Here is a 22,040-nt window from a genome sequence, read left to right on the forward strand (position 1 = left end):
CTGGAGTGATGTCATGCACATGGTTACAGACTGCTATATCATTCTTTATTATAGAATTATAATCGTGTAAGAAATCCCCTTTTTACTTGATGTGCCTGTAATCTAATTACATCCTCTTTTTCCTGTTACAATCAGATTTTGTATATATCAGGTGAGCAGTGGGACTTGTCTTCAGCTTCAGGTGGAACAGCTCTGACCTGTACGGTGATCAGACCTGGAGAGGAGAGACACCTGGTCCAACAAGGTCAGTGCTAAAACAGGTGCAAAAATTAAAGGCAGAAAGTGTGAGATTTGTCAGTTGCGGTTCATTAATACTCTGGGATCAGTAAATGATTCTAGAGAATAGTCAAGTCTCATTCACAGGTGGTTGAATACCGACAGTTTGGGTTGGCAGAAGCCACGACAGTGTCACTGTTGGGACACGAGTCTCTCTCCCTCTTTCTCTGTTTGTCTTTTAAAAAGGCAAACAAATTTGCAAACAAGTGATGTACAAGTAAAAGTCGTATTTTAAATGGATTTTAATATTTTAAATGGGTTTTGTTTACTTATTAACATTAGCGTCGGCCTAGTCGCGTGGCAGGGAACTAAAAAGGATTGTTTTCAGTTTTAGACGTGCAACTGTGCGATGGCTCAGTTTTTGGATTAGAAGCGGTTCTTGTTGTCTCATTCATGGTAGAGCTGCAGCAAACTGAGCTACAAACACCAGCAGAATGACTGGAGACATGTTGATTTCTGGTGGCCTGTGTAAGGTTTCTCTTGAGCGGTTGTTGGTTTGTCTACGTCCTTCTGAGTGTATAGACGATGTTGAGCAGAGCCTGGTGTTAACATTGGTGTTGTTATTCATGGTAGAAGTGCAGTGAATTGAGAGCTACAGCAGAACTGAGTGGACACATGTTGTTTTGGAGGCCTGGTGGTAAAGAGCTTTTGAGGGACAACAGTTCAGTAACAGTAATCCACCTGTTAGTGGTCTGCCAGGCTAACCTGGTGTTATAAATATATTTTACTGGTTAACTTGAGCAGACTTCAGCTATCTTCAATGGCAAATGCCCGAGTGCAGTCCATCGGAGCTGTAAGCAGTGTTTTCCATGAATGGCAGTAGTCAGGCCTTTGATCAGTTGCTGGTATTGGTAATAGCGTATCTTACGAGCCCTTGTGCGATCCCGCCAACTTACAGGTCCCTCATGTTCAGACACCTATGGTTGGTAGAAGCGTGCACAAAGTGTGCGTGTTTAGCTTGGGCCTCGGCCTGGCTAGGGACATGCTCAGGGCCACGGTAGAAGCTAGCCTGACGCCACTAAAGCAGCTTGGATCTCTGCCCTCATCTGTCCATGACGATTTCCCTGGCGAGTTCAGTGTGTATGGGCGCGATGCCTTTGCTTGAAGATAATGTTGAACCTCTGTAGTAGAACTAAATTAAAACAACTGCAGGAATTCATTTTCCTTGCAACTGTGTGCAACAGCATCCTGCTTGATAACACCATGCAGAGATCATTATAAAGCTGTTACAGGGCCCTCGGCCTCACTGCCCAGCAGACCACTAATAAGGATTTGAATGTGTTGTGGTGACATTTTTGTTTGGAAGCAGTTGTTGTGGTGACATTTTTGTTTGGAAGCAGTTGTTGTGGTGATGTTCATGGTAGAAGTGAAGTGAACTGATAGCTTCAAACAGCTTGAGCGGTTGTTAGTTTGTCTGCGTCCTTCTGAGTGTATTGAAGGTTTGTTTTCAGTTCAGGTACGTCTTCACTCCAGCATGCAAATGTTTGTTCAGAGAGTGCTTGATGAGCTTTATGAAGCCTTGAGAGTTGTTTTGCTGGAGAAACATCATGGTATAAAGGCTAACAGTGTTAACTAAACAATGTTGAGTGCAGTAAGCTATGACAAGCAGTTCACCACCGTGGAGTTCTCCTCACTAAAGTTCAGTAACAGCGATCCAGTTGTTAGTGTTCTGCCAGGCAAACCAGGTTATCAGGCTTGTGTGAACCGACCAACCAGAGCAGACTGAGGCCCGACCTCAAAACCCACAGGATTCAAAGAGTGTTTTACAGCTACTGGATAAACACAAAAAATATATGTAAAAATATATCTTGTAATAAAATGTTCGTCTTCTCACTGTTAACAACTCGACTCTCTATGAGTCCTGTTAATAGCCCACAAAGTGTTTTTTTTTTAACAACCTGAGAATGAGACTCAACAATCAGCTGTCTTTCTACAGAATTGCTTTATGAGTATACCGACATCACACAATTAATCAATTGATTAATAATTGTCCTCCATAATGCAGGACACTGGCTTGTCTCACTTTTCCTCTCTAAGGCCTCAACTTTCTGCTTTTAATGCTGATTAACTTAATCTATAATAATACATCATGTCTGATCAGCAAATATTTAATATTGATAATAATAATAATAATTACAACAACAATAATAATAATTATAATAATAATATATTCACAATTTCAATTTATGCAAAATATGAAAAGTATTTAACATGTATATCTTCACTGTTCAGCTGAAACATTAAAACAACTGACAAGTGAAATGAGCATTGATCATCTTGTTACAATCAAATGTTCTGCTGGGAAACTTTGAGTTCTGTCATTTCTGTGGATTCTCTTTGACAAACACCAGCCACCCAAACACTGTTCAGACCAACTGCACCCCCTCATGGCAAAGAACCCAAGGTGTCAAACTGGCCTCCTCATTGTCCAGATCCCAATCCAGCTGAGCATCTGTTGGATGTATCAGAACCAACTACCATCCATGTTGGGGCCCCCATGGATTGTTCTTGGCTCTGACTGCATCCAGTGGAAGCTCAGTTGGATTGAGATCTGGGGAATCTGGAGGTCAGGTTGACACCTTGAGCTCTTTCCCACGTTCCTCGGGTCGTTCCTGAGTGGGGGGGCACTGCCATCAAGGAGTGCTGCTGCCATGAGGGGGTGTACTTGTTCTGCAGCTGTGTTTGGGTGACTGATGTTTGTCAGAGAGACATCCACATGAATGCCAGGACTCATGGCTTCACAACACAACATGACATTGGAACACAATGATCCATGTTTATTCACCTGTCACTGGTTCTAATGTTGATGCTCTCAGTGTGTACACATGTTAGATGCTTCTTACAGATACACACAAAACCTCCCAAAAAAGACTGAAAATCTAGACAATGACACACAAAATGATCATAAATACACACAAATCCACAAAACTTCACAGATTCACTAAAAACTTCCATAGATATACACAAAATTTCCACAATGACACACAAAACCTCCATAACTACACACAAAATCTCCACAAATACACACAAAACCTCCACAAATACACACAAAACTTCCATAAATACACACAAAACTGCCACAATAACACAAAACTTCCACAATAACACACAAAACCTCCACAAATACACAAAAACCCTCCACAATAACATGCAAAACCTCCACAAATACACGCAAAACCTCCACAAATACACAAAAACCCTCCACAATAACACGCAAAACCTCCACAAATACACACAAAACCTCCACAATACCACAAAAACCTCCACAATAACACACAAAACCTCCACAATAACGAAAAACTTCCACAATAACACACAAAACCTCAACAAATACACACAAAACCTCCATAATGACACACTTAATCTCTATAACCTCGACAAATTCACAAAAAACGTCCACAAATAGACACAAAATCCTGCACAAAGAGACGTGAAACTACCACTGCTCTTCTTTCTCATCTTGCAGGTGATGGACGGCTGAAAGGACGAATAACCAGACGAAGAAGACGAGACAAACAATGGAGACGAGCCGCCACAGGAGCCTGAAGGGAAAGCTTCAGGTGGAACAGCTCTGACCTGTACGGTGATCAGACCTGGAGAGGAGAGACACCTGGTCCAACAAGGTCAGTGCTAAAAAAGGTGCAAAAATTAAAGGCAGAAAGTGTGAGATTTGTCAGTTGCGGTTCATTAATACTCTGGGATCAGTAAATGATTCTAGAGAATAGTCGAGTCTCATTCACAGGTGGTTGAATACCGACAGTTTGTGTTGGCAGAAGCCACGACAGTGTCACTGTTGGGACACGAGTCTCTCTCCCTCTTTTTCTGTTTGTCTTTTAAAAAGGCAAACAAATTTGCAAACAAGTGATGTACAAGCAAAAGTTGTATTTTAAATGGATTTTGTGGAAAAAAAAATACCTGTTTAAAATGCATCTATTTCCTTTGAACCTTGTGGGTATTGAGCGGGGACTTGTACATTTTAAATAGACAGCTTCATGTTTGTAGATTCAACATTAACATTAGCCTCGGCCTAGTTGCGTGGCAGGGAACTAAAAAGGATTGTTTTCAGTGTCTGACATGCAACTGTGCGATGGCTCAGTTTTTGGATTAGAAGCGGTTCTTGTCGTCTCATTCATGGTAGAGCTGCAGCAAACTGAGCTACAAACACCAGCAGAATGACTGGAGACATGTTGATTTCTGGTGGCCTGTGTAAGGTTTCTCTTGAGCGGTTGTTGGTTTGTCTACGTCCTTCTGAGTGTATAGACGATGTTGAGCAGAGCCTGGTGTTAACATTGGTGTTGTTATTCATGGTAGAAGTGCAGTGAATTGAGAGCTACAGCAGAACTGAGTGGAGACGTGTTGTTTTGGAGGCCTGGTGGTAAAGAGCTTTTGAGGGACACCAGTTCAGTAACAGTAATCCACCTGTTAGTGGTCTGCCAGGCTAACCTGGTGTTATAAATATAATTTACTGGTTAACTTGACCAGACTTCAGCTATCTTCAATGGCAAATGCCCGAGTGCAGTCCATCGGAGCTGTAAGCAGTGTTTTCCATGAATGGCAGTAGTCAGGCCTTTGATCAGTTGCTGGTATTGGTAATAGCGTATCTTACGAGCCCTTGTGCGATCCCGCCAACTTACAGGTCCCTCATGTTCAGACACCTATGGTTGGTAGAAGCGTGCACAAAGTGTGCGTGTTTAGCTTGGGCCTCGGCCTGGCTAGGGACATGCTCAGGGCCACGGTAGAAGCTAGCCTGACGCCACTAAAGCAGCTTGGATCTCTGCCCTCATCTGTCCATGACGATTTCCCTGGCGAGTTCAGTGTGTATGGGCGCGATGCCTTTGCTTGAAGATAATGTTGAACCTCTGTAGTAGAACTAAATTAAAACAACTGCAGGAATTCATTTTCCTTGCAACTGTGTGCAACAGCATCCTGCTTGATAACACCATGCAGAGATCATTATAAAGCTGTTACAGGGCCCTCGGCCTCACTGCCCAGCAGACCACTAATAAGGATTTGAATTTGTTGTGGTGACAATTTTGTTTGGAAGCAGTTGTTGTGGTGACATTTTTGTTTGGAAGCAGTTGTTGTGGTGACATTTTTGTTTGGAAGCAGTTGTTGTGGTGACATTTTTGTTTGGAAGCAGTTGTTGTGGTGATGTTCATGGTAGAAGTGAAGTGAACTGATAGCTTCAAACAGCTTGAGCGGTTGTTAGTTTGTCTGCGTCCTTCTGAGTGTATTGAAGGTTTGTTTTCAGTTCAGGTTCGTCTTCACTCCAGCATGCAAATGTTTGTTCAGAGAGTGCTTGATGAGCTTTATGAAGCTTTGAAAGTTGTTTTGCGGGAGAAACATCATGGTATAAAGGCTAACAGTGTTAACTAAACAATGTTGAGTGCAGTAAGCTATGACAAGCAGTTCACCACCGTGGAGTTCTCGTCACTAAAGTTCAGTAACAGCGATCCAGTTGTTAGTGTTCTGCCAGGCAAACCAGGTTATCAGGCTCGTGTGAACCGACCAACCAGAGCAGACTGAGGCCCGACCTCAAAACCCACAGGATTCAAAGAGTGTTTTTACAGCTACTGGATAAACACAAAACATATGTGTAAAAATATATCTTGAAATAAAATGTTCGTCTTCTCACTGTTAACAACTCGACTCTCTATGAGTCCTGTTAATAGCCCACAAAGTGTGATTTTTTTAACAACCTGAGAATGAGACTCAACAATCAGCTGTCTTTCTACAGAATTGCTTTATGAGTATACCGACATCACGCAATTAATCAATTGATTAATAATTGTCCTCCATAATGCAGGACACTGGCTTGTCTCACTTTTCCTCTCTAAGGCCTCAACTTTCTGCTTTTAATGCTGATTAACTTAATCTATAATAATACATCATGTCTGATCAGCAAATATTTAATATTGATAATAATAATAATAATTACAACAACAATAATAATAATTATAATAATAATATATTCACAATTTCAATTTATGCAAAATATGAAAAGTATTTAACATGTATATCTTCACTGTTCAGCTGAAACATTAAAACAACTGACAAGTGAAATGAGCATTGATCATCTTGTTACAATCAAATGTTCTGCTGGGAAACTTTGAGTTCTGTCATTTCTGTGGATTCTCTTTGACAAACACCAGCCACCCAAACACCGTTCAGACCAACTGCACCCCCTCATGGCAAAGAACCCAAGGTGTCAAACTGGCCTCCTCATTGTCCAGATCCCAATCCAGCTGAGCATCTGTTGGATGCATCAGAACCAACTACCATCCATGTTGGGGCCCCCATGGATTGTTCTTGGCTCTGACTGCATCCAGTGGAAGCTCAGTTGGATTGAGATCTGGGGAATCTGGAGGTCAGGTTGACACCTTGAGCTCTTTCCCACGTTCCTCGGGTCGTTCCTGAGCGGGGGGGCACTGCCATCAAGGAGTGCTGCTGCCATGACGGGGTGTACTTGGTCTGCAGCTGTGTTTGGGTGACTGATGTTTGTCAAAGAGACATCCACATGAATGCCAGGACTCATGGCTTCACAACACAACATGACATTGGAACACAATGATCCATGTTTATTCACCTGTCACTGGTTCTAATGTTGATGCTCTCAGTGTGTACACATGTTAGATGCTTCTTACAGATACACACAAAACCTCCCAAAAAAAGACTAAAAACCTCCACAATAACACAAAAACCCTCCATAACTACACACAAAATCTCCACATATATACACAAAACCTCCACAATAACACACAAAATCTCCACAAATATACACAAAACCTCCACAATAACACACAAAACTTCCATAAATATACAGAAAACCTCCACAATAACACACAAAACTTCCATAAATATACACAAAACCTCCACAAATACACACAAAACCTCCACAATAACACAAAACCTCCACATATACACACAAAACCTCCATAAATACACAAAAAACTGCCACAATAACACACAAAACCTCCCAAAAAAAGACTAAAAATCTAGACAATGACACACAAAATGATCATAAATACACACAACTCCACAAAACTTCACAGATTCACTAAAAACTTCCATAAATATACACAAAATTTCCACAATGACACACAAAACCTTCACAATGACACACAAAACCTCCATAAATACACACAAAATCTCCACAAATACAAATAAAGTCTCCACAATAACACACAAAACTTCCATAAATATACACAAAACCTCCACAAATACGCACAAAACTTCCATAAATATACACAAAACCTCCACAAATACGCCAAAACTTCCATAAATACACACAAAACTGCCACAATAACACACAAAATCTCCACAAATACACACAAAACCTCCACAATAACACAAAACCTCCACAAATACACACAAAACCTCCACAATAACACAAAACCTCCACAAATGCACACAAAACCTCCACAAATGCACACAAAACCTCCATAATGACACACAAAACTTCCATAAATACTCACAAAACTACCACAATAACACACAAAATCTCCACAAATACACGCAACACCTCCACAATAACACAAAACTTCCATAAATATACACAAAACCTCCACACTGACTCAAAAAACCTCCATAATAACACACAAAACTTCCATAAATATACACAAAACCTCCACAAATACGCACAAAACTTCCATAAATATACACAAAACCTCCACAAATACGCCAAAACTTCCATAAATACACACAAAACTGCCACAATAACACACAAAATCTCCACAAATGCACACAAAACCTCCACAATAACACACAAAACTTCCATAAATATACACAAAACCTCCACAAATACACACAAAACCTCCACAATAACACAAAACCTCCACATATACACACAAAACCTCCATAAATACACAAAAAACTGCCACAATAACACACAAAACCTCCCAAAAAAAGACTAAAAATCTAGACAATGACACACAAAATGATCATAAATACACACAACTCCACAAAACTTCACAGATTCACTAAAAACTTCCATAAATATACACAAAATTTCCACAATGACACACAAAACCTTCACAATGACACACAAAACCTCCATAAATACACACAAAATCTCCACAAATACAAATAAAGTCTCCACAACAACACACAAAACTTCCATAAATATACACAAAACCTCCACAAATACGCACAAAACTTCCATAAATATACACAAAACCTCCACAAATACGCCAAAACTTCCATAAATACACACAAAACTGCCACAATAACACACAAAATCTCCACAAATACACACAAAACCTCCACAATAACACAAAACCTCCACAAATACACACAAAACCTCCACAATAACACAAAACCTCCACAAATGCACACAAAACCTCCACAAATGCACACAAAACCTCCATAATGACACACAAAACTTCCATAAATACTCACAAAACTACCACAATAACACACAAAATCTCCACAAATACACGCAACACCTCCACAATAACACAAAACTTCCATAAATATACACAAAACCTCCACACTGACTCAAAAAACCTCCATAATAACACACAAAACTTCCATAAATATACACAAAACCTCCACAAATACGCACAAAACTTCCATAAATATACACAAAACCTCCACAAATACGCCAAAACTTCCATAAATACACACAAAACTGCCACAATAACACACAAAATCTCCACAAATGCACACAAAACCTCCACAAATGCACACAAAACCTCCACAAATGCACACAAAACCTCCATAATGACACACAAAACTTCCATAAATACACACAAAACTACCACAATAACACACAAAATCTCCACAAATACACGCAACACCTCCACAATAACACAAAACTTCCATAATAACACACAAAACCTCCACAAATACACACAAAACCTCCACAATAACACAAAACTTCCATAAATATACACAAAACCTCCACAACAACACACAAAACTTCCATAAATATACACAAAACCTCCACAAATACACAAAACCTCCATTTTGACACACAAAACATCCATAAATACACACAAAACCTTCACACTGACTCAAAAAACCTCCATAATAACACACAAAACTTCCATAAATACACACAAAACCTCCACAATACCACAAAAACCTTCCACAATAACACACAAAACCTCCACAATAACACAAAACCTCCACACATAGACACAAAACCTCCATAATGACACACTTAATCTCTATAACCTCCACAAATTCACAATAAACCTCCACAAATAGACACAAAATCCTGCACAAAGAGACGTGAAACTACCACTGCTCTTCTTTCTCATCTTGCAGGTGACGGACGGTTGAAAGGACGAATAACCAGACGAAGAAGACGAGACAAACAATGGAGACGAGCCGCCACAGGAGCCTGAAGGGAAAGTGTGAGTATCTTTCACCTGGACTTTACAAGGGGATCAAACATGGCTGATAGATCTGCAATATTTTGTAGTGAATTAGTACGACTGAGGGTTTTGTTTCTCTCTGTCACAGACAGACCGCAAGTGTCATGGAAAATAGTAATAAAGCATTTAACTAATTGTACAATAAATATAGGCATTAATGAAATATGTTTTTTGTCTAAAATAGACTAAATTACAACGTTTTCAATATTCTAATAAATGTATCTTTATTTAATGTTTTAATCTGTAATAAAATGAGGAATTATGAATGAAAATATTAATCCATAGATAAAAAGTTCAAATTAAAAAGAGATTTACAGTTTAAAATATTCATTTTTTTTAATTGCAGAAGACAAATAAATAGCTGGATTCACAAACAGACTTCAGAATATAGATTTTATTGTTTGTGATGTATATTTATGTAAAGCAGTCTGAACTATTGTCTGAATGGTGCTGCTGTACATCAGTAAACTTGCCTCACATGAGGTTTTTGTTCTTTGAAGATATTTAAATGTTAAGGAAATCTTTTAAAAACTGATTACTTACGAATTTAATAAAGAAAACTGGACCTGGAATGAATCCAAAAAGCTTGTTAGTCCAGAGAGTAGAGAGAGCACCACTGGTGGTCAGAACCGGGTACTGACAGTATAACGAGCTTATAAAGACGTCTGAGTCGTTTAATCGTCGTGTTTTTACAGAAATGTTTGCATGTTAGCTAACGTGTGTGTCTGTTGGAGAGTGTTAGCATGAAGCCATTATCCTGCTGTGTAATGTTAGCTTGTTAGTACTAGCATCGTTACAGCCGAGTACAGCACAGTTAGCTAACAGGCTCCATGTGTTGTTTGATACTATCTCAGTATGTTAGCATGTCAGCATCTAGAAGGTCTTTCTGAGCAGCTAAAGTAGTTTAACACACAATATGCAGCCTCATTGTAGCTGCACAGAATGTATTCAGTGTGTTTGTCTCAGTTCTGGTTTAATATGTTAATTAAATCACTGCACTGAATTTAAAATCATTACTTGTGTGTAAAGCACTAAATGTTCTCAGGATTTAATACAGTTGGTTTAACTTTAAGAAACATTTATTGAGTAAGATTATAGCAGATTTTACAATCCAGAGTGATGTGAGACTCCTGGAGTGATGTCATGCACATGGTTACAGACTGCTATATCATTCTTTATTATAGAATTATAATCGTGTAAGAAATCCCCTTTTTACTTGATGTGCCTGTAATCTAATTACATCCTCTTTTTCCTGTTACAATCAGATTTTGTATATATCAGGTGAGCAGTGGGACTTGTCTTCAGCTTCAGGTGGAACAGCTCTGACCTGTACGGTGATCAGACCTGGAGAGGAGAGACACCTGGTCCAACAAGGTCAGTGCTAAAACAGGTGCAAAAATTAAAGGCAGAAAGTGTGAGATTTGTCAGTTGCGGTTCATTAATACTCTGGGATCAGTAAATGATTCTAGAGAATAGTCGAGTCTCATTCACAGGTGGTTGAATACCGACAGTTTGGGTTGGCAGAAGCCACGACAGTGTCACTGTTGGGACACGAGTCTCTCTCCCTCTTTCTCTGTTTGTCTTTTAAAAAGGCAAACAAATTTGCAAACAAGTGATGTACAAGTAAAAGTCGTATTTTAAATGGATTTTAATATTTTAAATGGGTTTTGTTTACTTATTAACATTAGCGTCGGCCTAGTCGCGTGGCAGGGAACTAAAAAGGATTGTTTTCAGTTTTAGACGTGCAACTGTGCGATGGCTCAGTTTTTGGATTAGAAGCGGTTCTTGTTGTCTCATTCATGGTAGAGCTGCAGCAAACTGAGCTACAAACACCAGCAGAATGACTGGAGACATGTTGATTTCTGGTGGCCTGTGTAAGGTTTCTCTTGAGCGGTTGTTGGTTTGTCTACGTCCTTCTGAGTGTATAGACGATGTTGAGCAGAGCCTGGTGTTAACATTGGTGTTGTTATTCATGGTAGAAGTGCAGTGAATTGAGAGCTACAGCAGAACTGAGTGGACACATGTTGTTTTGGAGGCCTGGTGGTAAAGAGCTTTTGAGGGACAACAGTTCAGTAACAGTAATCCACCTGTTAGTGGTCTGCCAGGCTAACCTGGTGTTATAAATATATTTTACTGGTTAACTTGAGCAGACTTCAGCTATCTTCAATGGCAAATGCCCGAGTGCAGTCCATCGGAGCTGTAAGCAGTGTTTTCCATGAATGGCAGTAGTCAGGCCTTTGATCAGTTGCTGGTATTGGTAATAGCGTATCTTACGAGCCCTTGTGCGATCCCGCCAACTTACAGGTCCCTCATGTTCAGACACCTATGGTTGGTAGAAGCGTGCACAAAGTGTGCGTGTTTAGCTTGGGCCTCGGCCTGGCTAGGGACATGCTCAGGGCCACGGTAGAAGCTAGCCTGACGCCACTAAAGCAGCTTGGATCTCTGCCCTCATCTGTCCATGACGATTTCCCTGGCGAGTTCAGTGTGTATGGGCGCGATGCCTTTGCTTGAAGATAATGTTGAACCTCTGTGGTAGAACTAAATTAAAACAACTGCAGGAATTCATTTTCCTTGCAACTGTGTGCAACAGCATCCTGCTTGATAACACCATGCAGAGATCATTACAAAGCTGTTACAGGGCCCTCGGCCTCACTGCCCAGCAGACCACTAATAAGGATTTGAATGTGTTGTGGTGACATTTTTGTTTGGAAGCAGTTGTTGTGGTGACATTTTTGTTTGGAAGCAGTTGTTGTGGTGATGTTCATGGTAGAAGTGAAGTGAACTGATAGCTTCAAACAGCTTGAGCGGTTGTTAGTTTGTCTGCGTCCTTCTGAGTGTATTGAAGGTTTGTTTTCAGTTCAGGTACGTCTTCACTCCAGCATGCAAATGTTTGTTCAGAGAGTGCTTGATGAGCTTTATGAAGCCTTGAGAGTTGTTTTGCTGGAGAAACATCATGGTATAAAGGCTAACAGTGTTAACTAAACAATGTTGAGTGCAGTAAGCTATGACAAGCAGTTCACCACCGTGGAGTTCTCGTCACTAAAGTTCAGTAACAGCGATCCAGTTGTTAGTGTTCTGCCAAGCAAACCAGGTTATCAGACTCGTGTGAACCGACCAACCAGAGCAGACTGAGGCCCGACCTCAAAACCCACAGGATTCAAAGAGTGTTTTACAGCTACTGGATAAACACAAAAAATATATGTAAAAATATATCTTGAAATAAAATGTTCGTCTTCTCACTGTTAACACCTTGACTCTCTATGAGTCCTGTTAATAGCCCACAAAGTGTGTTTTTTTTAACAACCTGAGAATGAGACTCAACAATCAGCTGTCTTTCTACAGAATTGCTTTATGAGTATACCGACATCACGCAATTAATCAATTGATTAATAATTGTCCTCCATAATGCAGGACACTGGCTTGTCTCACTTTTACTCTCTAAGGTCTCAACTTTCTGCTTTTAATGCTGATTAACTTAATCTATAATAATACATCATGTTTGATCAGCAAATATTTAATATTGATAATATTGATAATAATAAAATAATAATAATTTAGTTAAAATTTCAATTTATTCAAAATATGAAAAGTATTTAACATGTATATCTTCACTGTTCAGCTGAAACATTAAAACAACTGACTAGTGAAATGAGCATTGATCATCTTGTTACAATCAAATGTTCTGCTGGGAAACTTTGAGTTCTGTCATTTCTGTGGATTCTCTTTGACAAACACCAGCCACCCAAACACCGTTCAGACCAACTGCACCCCCTCATGGCAAAGAACCCAAGGTGTCAAACTGGCCTCCTCATTGTCCAGATCCCAATCCAGCTGAGCATCTGTTGGATGCATCAGAACCAACTACCATCCATGTTGGGGCCCCCATGGATTGTTCTTGGCTCTGACTGCATCCAGTGGAAGCTCAGTTGGATTGAGATCTGGGGAATCTGGAGGTCAGGTTGACACCTTGAGCTCTTTCCCACGTTCCTCGGGTCGTTCCTGAGTGGGGGGGCACTGCCATCAAGGAGTGCTGCTGCCATGAGGGGGTGTACTTGTTCTGCAGCTGTGTTTGGGTGACTGATGTTTGTCAGAGAGACATCCACATGAATGCTAGGACTCATGGCTTCACAACACAACATGACATTGGAACACAATGATCCATGTTTATTCACCTGTCACTGGTTCTAATGTTGATGCTCTCAGTGTGTACACATGTTAGATGCTTCTTACAGATACACTCAAAACCTCCCAAAAAAGACTGAAAATCTAGACAATGACACACAAAATGATCATAAATACACACAAATCCACAAAACTTCACAGATTCACTAAAAACTTCCATAAATATACACAAAATTTCCACAATGACACACAAAACCTCCATAACTACACACAAAATCTCCACAAATACACACAAAACCTCCACAAATACACACAAAACTTCCATAAATACACACAAAACTGCCACAATAACACAAAACTTCCACAATAACACACAAAACCTCCACAAATACACAAAAACCCTCCACAATAACATGCAAAACCTCCACAAATACACGCAAAACCTCCACAAATACACAAAAACCCTCCACAATAACACGCAAAACCTCCACAAATACACACAAAACCTCCACAATACCACAAAAACCTCCACAATAACACACAAAACCTCCACAATAACGAAAAACTTCCACAATAACACACAAAACCTCAACAAATACACACAAAACCTCCATAATGACACACTTAATCTCTATAACCTCGACAAATTCACAAAAAACGTCCACAAATAGACACAAAATCCTGCACAAAGAGACGTGAAACTACCACTGCTCTTCTTTCTCATCTTGCAGGTGATGGACGGTTGAAAGGACGAATAACCAGACGAAGAAGACGAGACAAACGATGGAGACGAGCCGCCACAGGAGCCTGAAGGGAAAGCTTCAGGTGGAACAGCTCTGACCTGTACGGTGATCAGACCTGGAGAGGAGAGACACCTGGTCCAACAAGGTCAGTGCTAAAAAAGGTGCAAAAATTAAAGGCAGAAAGTGTGAGATTTGTCAGTTGCGGTTCATTAATACTCTGGGATCAGTAAATGATTCTAGAGAATAGTCGAGTCTCATTCACAGGTGGTTGAATACCGACAGTTTGTGTTGGCAGAAGCCACGACAGTGTCACTGTTGGGACACGAGTCTCTCTCCCTCTTTTTCTGTTTGTCTTTTAAAAAGGCAAACAAATTTGCAAACAATTGATGTACAAGCAAAAGTTGTATTTTAAATGGATTTTGTGAAAAAAAAAAAAAAACTGTTTAAAATGCTTCTATTTCCTTTGAACCTTGTGGGTATTGAGCGGGGACTTGTACATTTTAAATAGACAGCTTCATGTTTGTAGATTCAACATTAACATTAGCCTCGGCCTAGTTGCGTGGCAGGGAACTAAAAAGGATTGTTTTCAGTGTCTGACATGCAACTGTGCGATGGCTCAGTTTTTGGATTAGAAGCGGTTCTTGTTGTCTCATTCATGGTAGAGCTGCAGCAAACTGAGCTACAAACACCAGCAGAATGACTGGAGACATGTTGATTTCTGGTGGCCTGTGTAAGGTTTCTCTTGAGCGGTTGTTGGTTTGTCTACGTCCTTCTGAGTGTATAGACGATCTTGAGCAGAGCCTGGTGTTAACATTGGTGTTGTTATTCATGGTAGAAGTGCAGTGAATTGAGAGCTACAGCAGAACTGAGTGGAGACGTGTTGTTTTGGAGGCCTGGTGGTAAAGAGCTTTTGAGGGACACCAGTTCAGTAACAGTAATCCACCTGTTAGTGGTCTGCCAGGCTAACCTGGTGTTATAAATATAATTTACTGGTTAACTTGACCAGACTTCAGCTATCTTCAATGGCAAATGCCCGAGTGCAGTCCATCGGAGCTGTAAGCAGTGTTTTCCATGAATGGCAGTAGTCAGGCCTTTGATCAGTTGCTGGTATTGGTAATAGCGTATCTTACGAGCCCTTGTGCGATCCCGCCAACTTACAGGTCCCTCATGTTCAGACACCTATGGTTGGTAGAAGCGTGCACAAAGTGTGCGTGTTTAGCTTGGGCCTCGGCCTGGCTAGGGACATGCTCAGGGCCACGGTAGAAGCTAGCCTGACGCCACTAAAGCAGCTTGGATCTCTGCCCTCATCTGTCCATGACGATTTCCCTGGCGAGTTCAGTGTGTATGGGCGCGATGCCTTTGCTTGAAGATAATGTTGAACCTCTGTAGTAGAACTAAATTAAAACAACTGCAGGAATTCATTTTCCTTGCAACTGTGTGCAACAGCATCCTGCTTGATAACACCATGCAGAGATCATTATAAAGCTGTTACAGGGCCCTCGGCCTCACTGCCCAGCAGACCACTAATAAGGATTTGAATTTGTTGTGGTGACAATTTTGTTTGGAAGCAGTTGTTGTGGTGACATTTTTGTTTGGAAGCAGTTGTTGTGGTGACATTTTTGTTTGGAAGCAGTTGTTGTGGTGACATTTTTGTTTGGAAGCAGTTGTTGTGGTGATGTTCATGGTAGAAGTGAAGTGAACTGATAGCTTCAAACAGCTTGAGCGGTTGTTAGTTTGTCTGCGTCCTTCTGAGTGTATTGAAGGTTTGTTTTCAGTTCAGGTTCGTCTTCACTCCAGCATGCAAATGTTTGTTCAGAGAGTGCTTGATGAGCTTTATGAAGCTTTGAAAGTTGTTTTGCGGGAGAAACATCATGGTATAAAGGCTAACAGTGTTAACTAAACAATGTTGAGTGCAGTAAGCTATGACAAGCAGTTCACCACCGTGGAGTTCTCCTCACTAAAGTTCAGTAACAGCGATCCAGTTGTTAGTGTTCTGCCAGGCAAACCAGGTTATCAGGCTTGTGTGAACCGACCAACCAGAGCAGACTGAGGCCCGACCTCAAAACCCACAGGATTCAAAGAGTGTTTTTACAGCTACTGGATAAACACAAAAAATATGTGTAAAAATATGTCTTGTAATAAAATGTTCGTCTTCTCACTGTTAACAACTCAACTCTCTATGAGTCCTGTTAATAGCCCACAAAGTGTGATTTTTTTAACAACCTGAGAATGAGACTCAAAAATCAGCTGTCTTTCTACAGAATTGCTTTATGAGTATACCGACATCACACAATTAATGAATTGATTAATAATTGTCCTCCATAATGCAGGACACTGGCTTGTCTCACTTTTCCTCTCTAAGGCCTCAACTTTCTGCTTTTAATGCTGATTAACTTAATCTATAATAATACATCATGTCTGATCAGCAAATATTTAATATTGATAATAATAATAATAATTACAACAACAACAATAATAATAATTATAATAATAATATATTCACAATTTCAATTTATGCAAAATATGAAAAGTATTTAACATGTATATCTTCGCTGTTCAGCTGAAACATTAAAACAATTGATAAGTGAAATGAACATTGATCATCTTGTTACAATCAAATGTTCTGCTGGGAAACTTTGAGTTCTGTCATTTCTGTGGATTCTCTTTGACAAACACCAGCCACCCAAACACCGTTCAGACCAACTGCACCCCCTCATGGCAAAGAACCCAAGGTGTCAAACTGGCCTCCTCATTGTCCAGATCCCAATCCAGCTGAGCATCTGTTGGATGCATCAGAACCAACTACCATCCATGTTGGGGCCCCCATGGATTGTTCTTGGCTCTGACTGCATCCAGTGGAAGCTCAGTTGGATTGAGATCTGGGGAATCTGGAGGTCAGGTTGACACCTTGAGCTCTTTCCCACGTTCCTCGGGTCGTTCCTGAGCGGGGGGGCACTGCCATCAAGGAGTGCTGCTGCCATGACGGGGTGTACTTGGTCTGCAGCTGTGTTTGGGTGACTGATGTTTGTCAAAGAGACATCCACATGAATGCCAGGACTCATGGCTTCACAACACAACATGACATTGGAACACAATGATCCATGTTTATTCACCTGTCACTGGTTCTAATGTTGATGCTCTCAGTGTGTACACATGTTAGATGCTTCTTACAGATACACACAAAACCTCCCAAAAAAAGACTAAAAACCTCCACAATAACACAAAAACCCTCCATAACTACACACAAAATCTCCACATATATACACAAAACCTCCACAATAACACACAAAATCTCCACAAATATACACAAAACCTCCACAATAACACACAAAACTTCCATAAATATACAGAAAACCTCCACAATAACACACAAAACTTCCATAAATATACACAAAACCTCCACAAATACACACAAAACCTCCACAATAACACAAAACCTCCACATATACACACAAAACCTCCATAAATACACAAAAAACTGCCACAATAACACACAAAACCTCCCAAAAAAAGACTAAAAATCTAGACAATGACACACAAAATGATCATAAATACACACAACTCCACAAAACTTCACAGATTCACTAAAAACTTCCATAAATATACACAAAATTTCCACAATGACACACAAAACCTTCACAATGACACACAAAACCTCCATAAATACACACAAAATCTCCACAAATACAAATAAAGTCTCCACAACAACACACAAAACTTCCATAAATATACACAAAACCTCCACAAATACGCACAAAACTTCCATAAATATACACAAAACCTCCACAAATACGCCAAAACTTCCATAAATACACACAAAACTGCCACAATAACACACAAAATCTCCACAAATACACACAAAACCTCCACAATAACACAAAACCTCCACAAATACACACAAAACCTCCACAATAACACAAAACCTCCACAAATGCACACAAAACCTCCACAAATGCACACAAAACCTCCATAATGACACACAAAACTTCCATAAATACTCACAAAACTACCACAATAACACACAAAATCTCCACAAATACACGCAACACCTCCACAATAACACAAAACTTCCATAAATATACACAAAACCTCCACACTGACTCAAAAAACCTCCATAATAACACACAAAACTTCCATAAATATACACAAAACCTCCACAAATACGCACAAAACTTCCATAAATATACACAAAACCTCCACAAATACGCCAAAACTTCCATAAATACACACAAAACTGCCACAATAACACACAAAATCTCCACAAATGCACACAAAACCTCCACAATAACACACAAAACTTCCATAAATATACACAAAACCTCCACAAATACACACAAAACCTCCACAATAACACAAAACCTCCACATATACACACAAAACCTCCATAAATACACAAAAAACTGCCACAATAACACACAAAACCTCCCAAAAAAAGACTAAAAATCTAGACAATGACACACAAAATGATCATAAATACACACAACTCCACAAAACTTCACAGATTCACTAAAAACTTCCATAAATATACACAAAATTTCCACAATGACACACAAAACCTTCACAATGACACACAAAACCTCCATAAATACACACAAAATCTCCACAAATACAAATAAAGTCTCCACAACAACACACAAAACTTCCATAAATATACACAAAACCTCCACAAATACGCACAAAACTTCCATAAATATACACAAAACCTCCACAAATACGCCAAAACTTCCATAAATACACACAAAACTGCCACAATAACACACAAAATCTCCACAAATACACACAAAACCTCCACAATAACACAAAACCTCCACAAATACACACAAAACCTCCACAATAACACAAAACCTCCACAAATGCACACAAAACCTCCACAAATGCACACAAAACCTCCATAATGACACACAAAACTTCCATAAATACTCACAAAACTACCACAATAACACACAAAATCTCCACAAATACACGCAACACCTCCACAATAACACAAAACTTCCATAAATATACACAAAACCTCCACACTGACTCAAAAAACCTCCATAATAACACACAAAACTTCCATAAATATACACAAAACCTCCACAAATACGCACAAAACTTCCATAAATATACACAAAACCTCCACAAATACGCCAAAACTTCCATAAATACACACAAAACTGCCACAATAACACACAAAATCTCCACAAATGCACACAAAACCTCCACAAATGCACACAAAACCTCCACAAATGCACACAAAACCTCCATAATGACACACAAAACTTCCATAAATACACACAAAACTGCCACAATAACACACAAAATCTCCACAAATGCACACAAAACTTCCACAATAACACAAAACTTCCATAATAACACACAAAACCTCCACAAATACACACAAAACCTCCACAATAACACACAAAACTTCCATAAATATACACAAAACCTCCACAATAACACACAAAACTTCCATAAATATACACAAAACCTCCACAAATACACAAAACCTCCATTTTGACACACAAAACATCCATAAATACACACAAAACCTTCACACTGACTCAAAAAACCTCCATAATAACACACAAAACTTCCATAAATACACATAAAACCTCCACAAATACACACAAAACCTCCACAATAACACAAAACCTCCACAATAACACAAAACCTCCACACATAGACACAAAACCTCCATAATGACACACTTAATCTCTATAACCTCCACAAATTCACAATAAACCTCCACAAATAGACACAAAATCCTGCACAAAGAGACGTGAAACTACCACTGCTCTTCTTTCTCATCTTGCAGGTGACGGACGGTTGAAAGGACGAATCACCAGACGAAGAAGACGAGACAAACAGTGGAGACGAGCCGCCACAGGAGCCTGAAGGGAAAGTGTGAGTATCTTTCACCTGGACTTTACAAGGGGATCAAACATGGCTGATAGATCTGCAGTATTTTGTAGTGAATTAGTACGACTGAGGGTTTTGTCTCTCTCTGTCACAGACAGACCGCAAGTGTCATGGAAAATAGTAATAAAGCATTTAACTAATTGTACAATAAATACAGGCATTAATAAAATATGTTTTTTGTCTAAAATAGACTAAATTACAACGTTTTCAATATTCTAATAAATGTATCTTTATTTAATGTTTTAATCTGTAATAAAATGAGGAATTATGAATGAAAATATTAATCCATAGATAAAAAGTTCAAATTAAAAAGAGATTTACAGTTTAAAATATTCATTTTTTTAATTGCAGAAGACAAGTGAATAGCTGGATTCACAAACAGAATTAAGAATATAGATTTTATTGTTTGTGATGTATATTTATGTAAAGCAGTCTGAACTATTGTCTGAATGGTGCTGCTGTACATCAGTAAACTTGCCTCACATGAGGTTTTTGTTCTTTGAAGATATTTAAATGTTAAGGAAATCTTTTAAAAACTGATTACTTACGAATTTAATAAAGAAAACTGGACCTGGAATGAATCCAAAAAGCTTGTTAGTCCAGAGAGTAGAGAGAGCACCACTGGTGGTCAGAACCGGGTACTGACAGTATAACGAGCTTATAAAGACGTCTGAGTCGTTTAATCGTCGTGTTTTTACAGAAATGTTTGCATGTTAGCTAATGTGTGTCTGTTGGAGAGTGTTAGCATGAAGCCATTATCCTGCTGTGTAATGTTAGCTTGTTAGTACTAGCATCGTTACAGCCGAGTACAGCACAGTTAGCTAACAGGCTCCATGTGTTGTTTGATACTATCTCAGTATGTTAGCATGTCAGCATCTAGAAGGTCTTTCTGAGCAGCTAAAGTAGTTTAACACACAATATGCAGCCTCATTGTAGCTGCACAGAATGTATTCAGTGTGTTTGTCTCAGTTCTGGTTTAATATGTTAATTAAATCACTGCACTGAATTTAAAATCATTACTTGTGTGTAAAGCACTAAATGTTCTCAGGATTTAATACAGTTGGTTTAACTTTAAGAAACATTTATTGAATCAGATTATAGCAGATTTTACAATCCAGAGTGATGTGAGACTCCTGGAGTGATGTCATGCACATGGTTACAGACTGCTATATCATTCTTTATTATAAAATTATAATCGTGTAAGAAATCCCCTTTTTACTTGATGTGCCTGTAATCTAATTACATCCTCTTTTTCCTGTTACAATCAGATTTTGTATATATCAGGTGAGCAGTGGGACTTGACTTCAGCTTCAGGTGGAACAGCTCTGACCTGTACGGTGATCAGACCTGGAGAGGAGAGACACCTGGTCCAACAAGGTCAGTGCTAAAACAGGTGCAAAAATTAAAGGCAGAAAGTGTGAGATTTGTCAGTTGCGGTTCATTAATACTCTGGGATCAGTAAATGATTCTAGAGAATAGTCGAGTCTCATTCACAGGTGGTTGAATACCGACAGTTTGTGTTGGCAGAAGCCACGACAGTGTCACTGTTGGGACACGAGTCTCTCTCCCTCTTTCTCTGTTTGTCTTTTAAAAAGGCAAACAAATTTGCAAACAAGTG

General features: G+C 39.4%; 1 protein-coding gene across 8 annotated transcripts in view; it reads left to right on the top strand.

Annotated features, from left to right (window-relative positions):
• Positions 1–22,040, top strand: part of LOC119010656 (zinc finger and SCAN domain-containing protein 2-like) — a 45,897-nt gene that overhangs the window by 12,143 nt on the left and 11,714 nt on the right. For 3 of the 8 annotated variants that reach the window (XR_005072029.1, XM_037083001.1, XM_037082998.1), the window contains 7 exons: positions 136–244; positions 3,743–3,899; positions 9,547–9,635; positions 10,922–11,030; positions 14,510–14,666; positions 20,319–20,407; positions 21,691–21,799. The gene's annotated coding sequence lies outside the window, so the exon portion shown is untranslated. The remainder of the gene's footprint in view (positions 1–135; positions 245–3,742; positions 3,900–9,546; positions 9,636–10,921; positions 11,031–14,509; positions 14,667–20,318; positions 20,408–21,690; positions 21,800–22,040) is intronic. The other 5 variants (XM_037082999.1, XM_037083000.1, XM_037083002.1 and 2 more) reach the window with 5 other exon arrangements.

Source organism: Acanthopagrus latus, chromosome 21 (assembly GCF_904848185.1).
Source record: "Acanthopagrus latus isolate v.2019 chromosome 21, fAcaLat1.1, whole genome shotgun sequence".
Lineage (NCBI taxonomy): Eukaryota > Metazoa > Chordata > Actinopteri > Spariformes > Sparidae > Acanthopagrus > Acanthopagrus latus.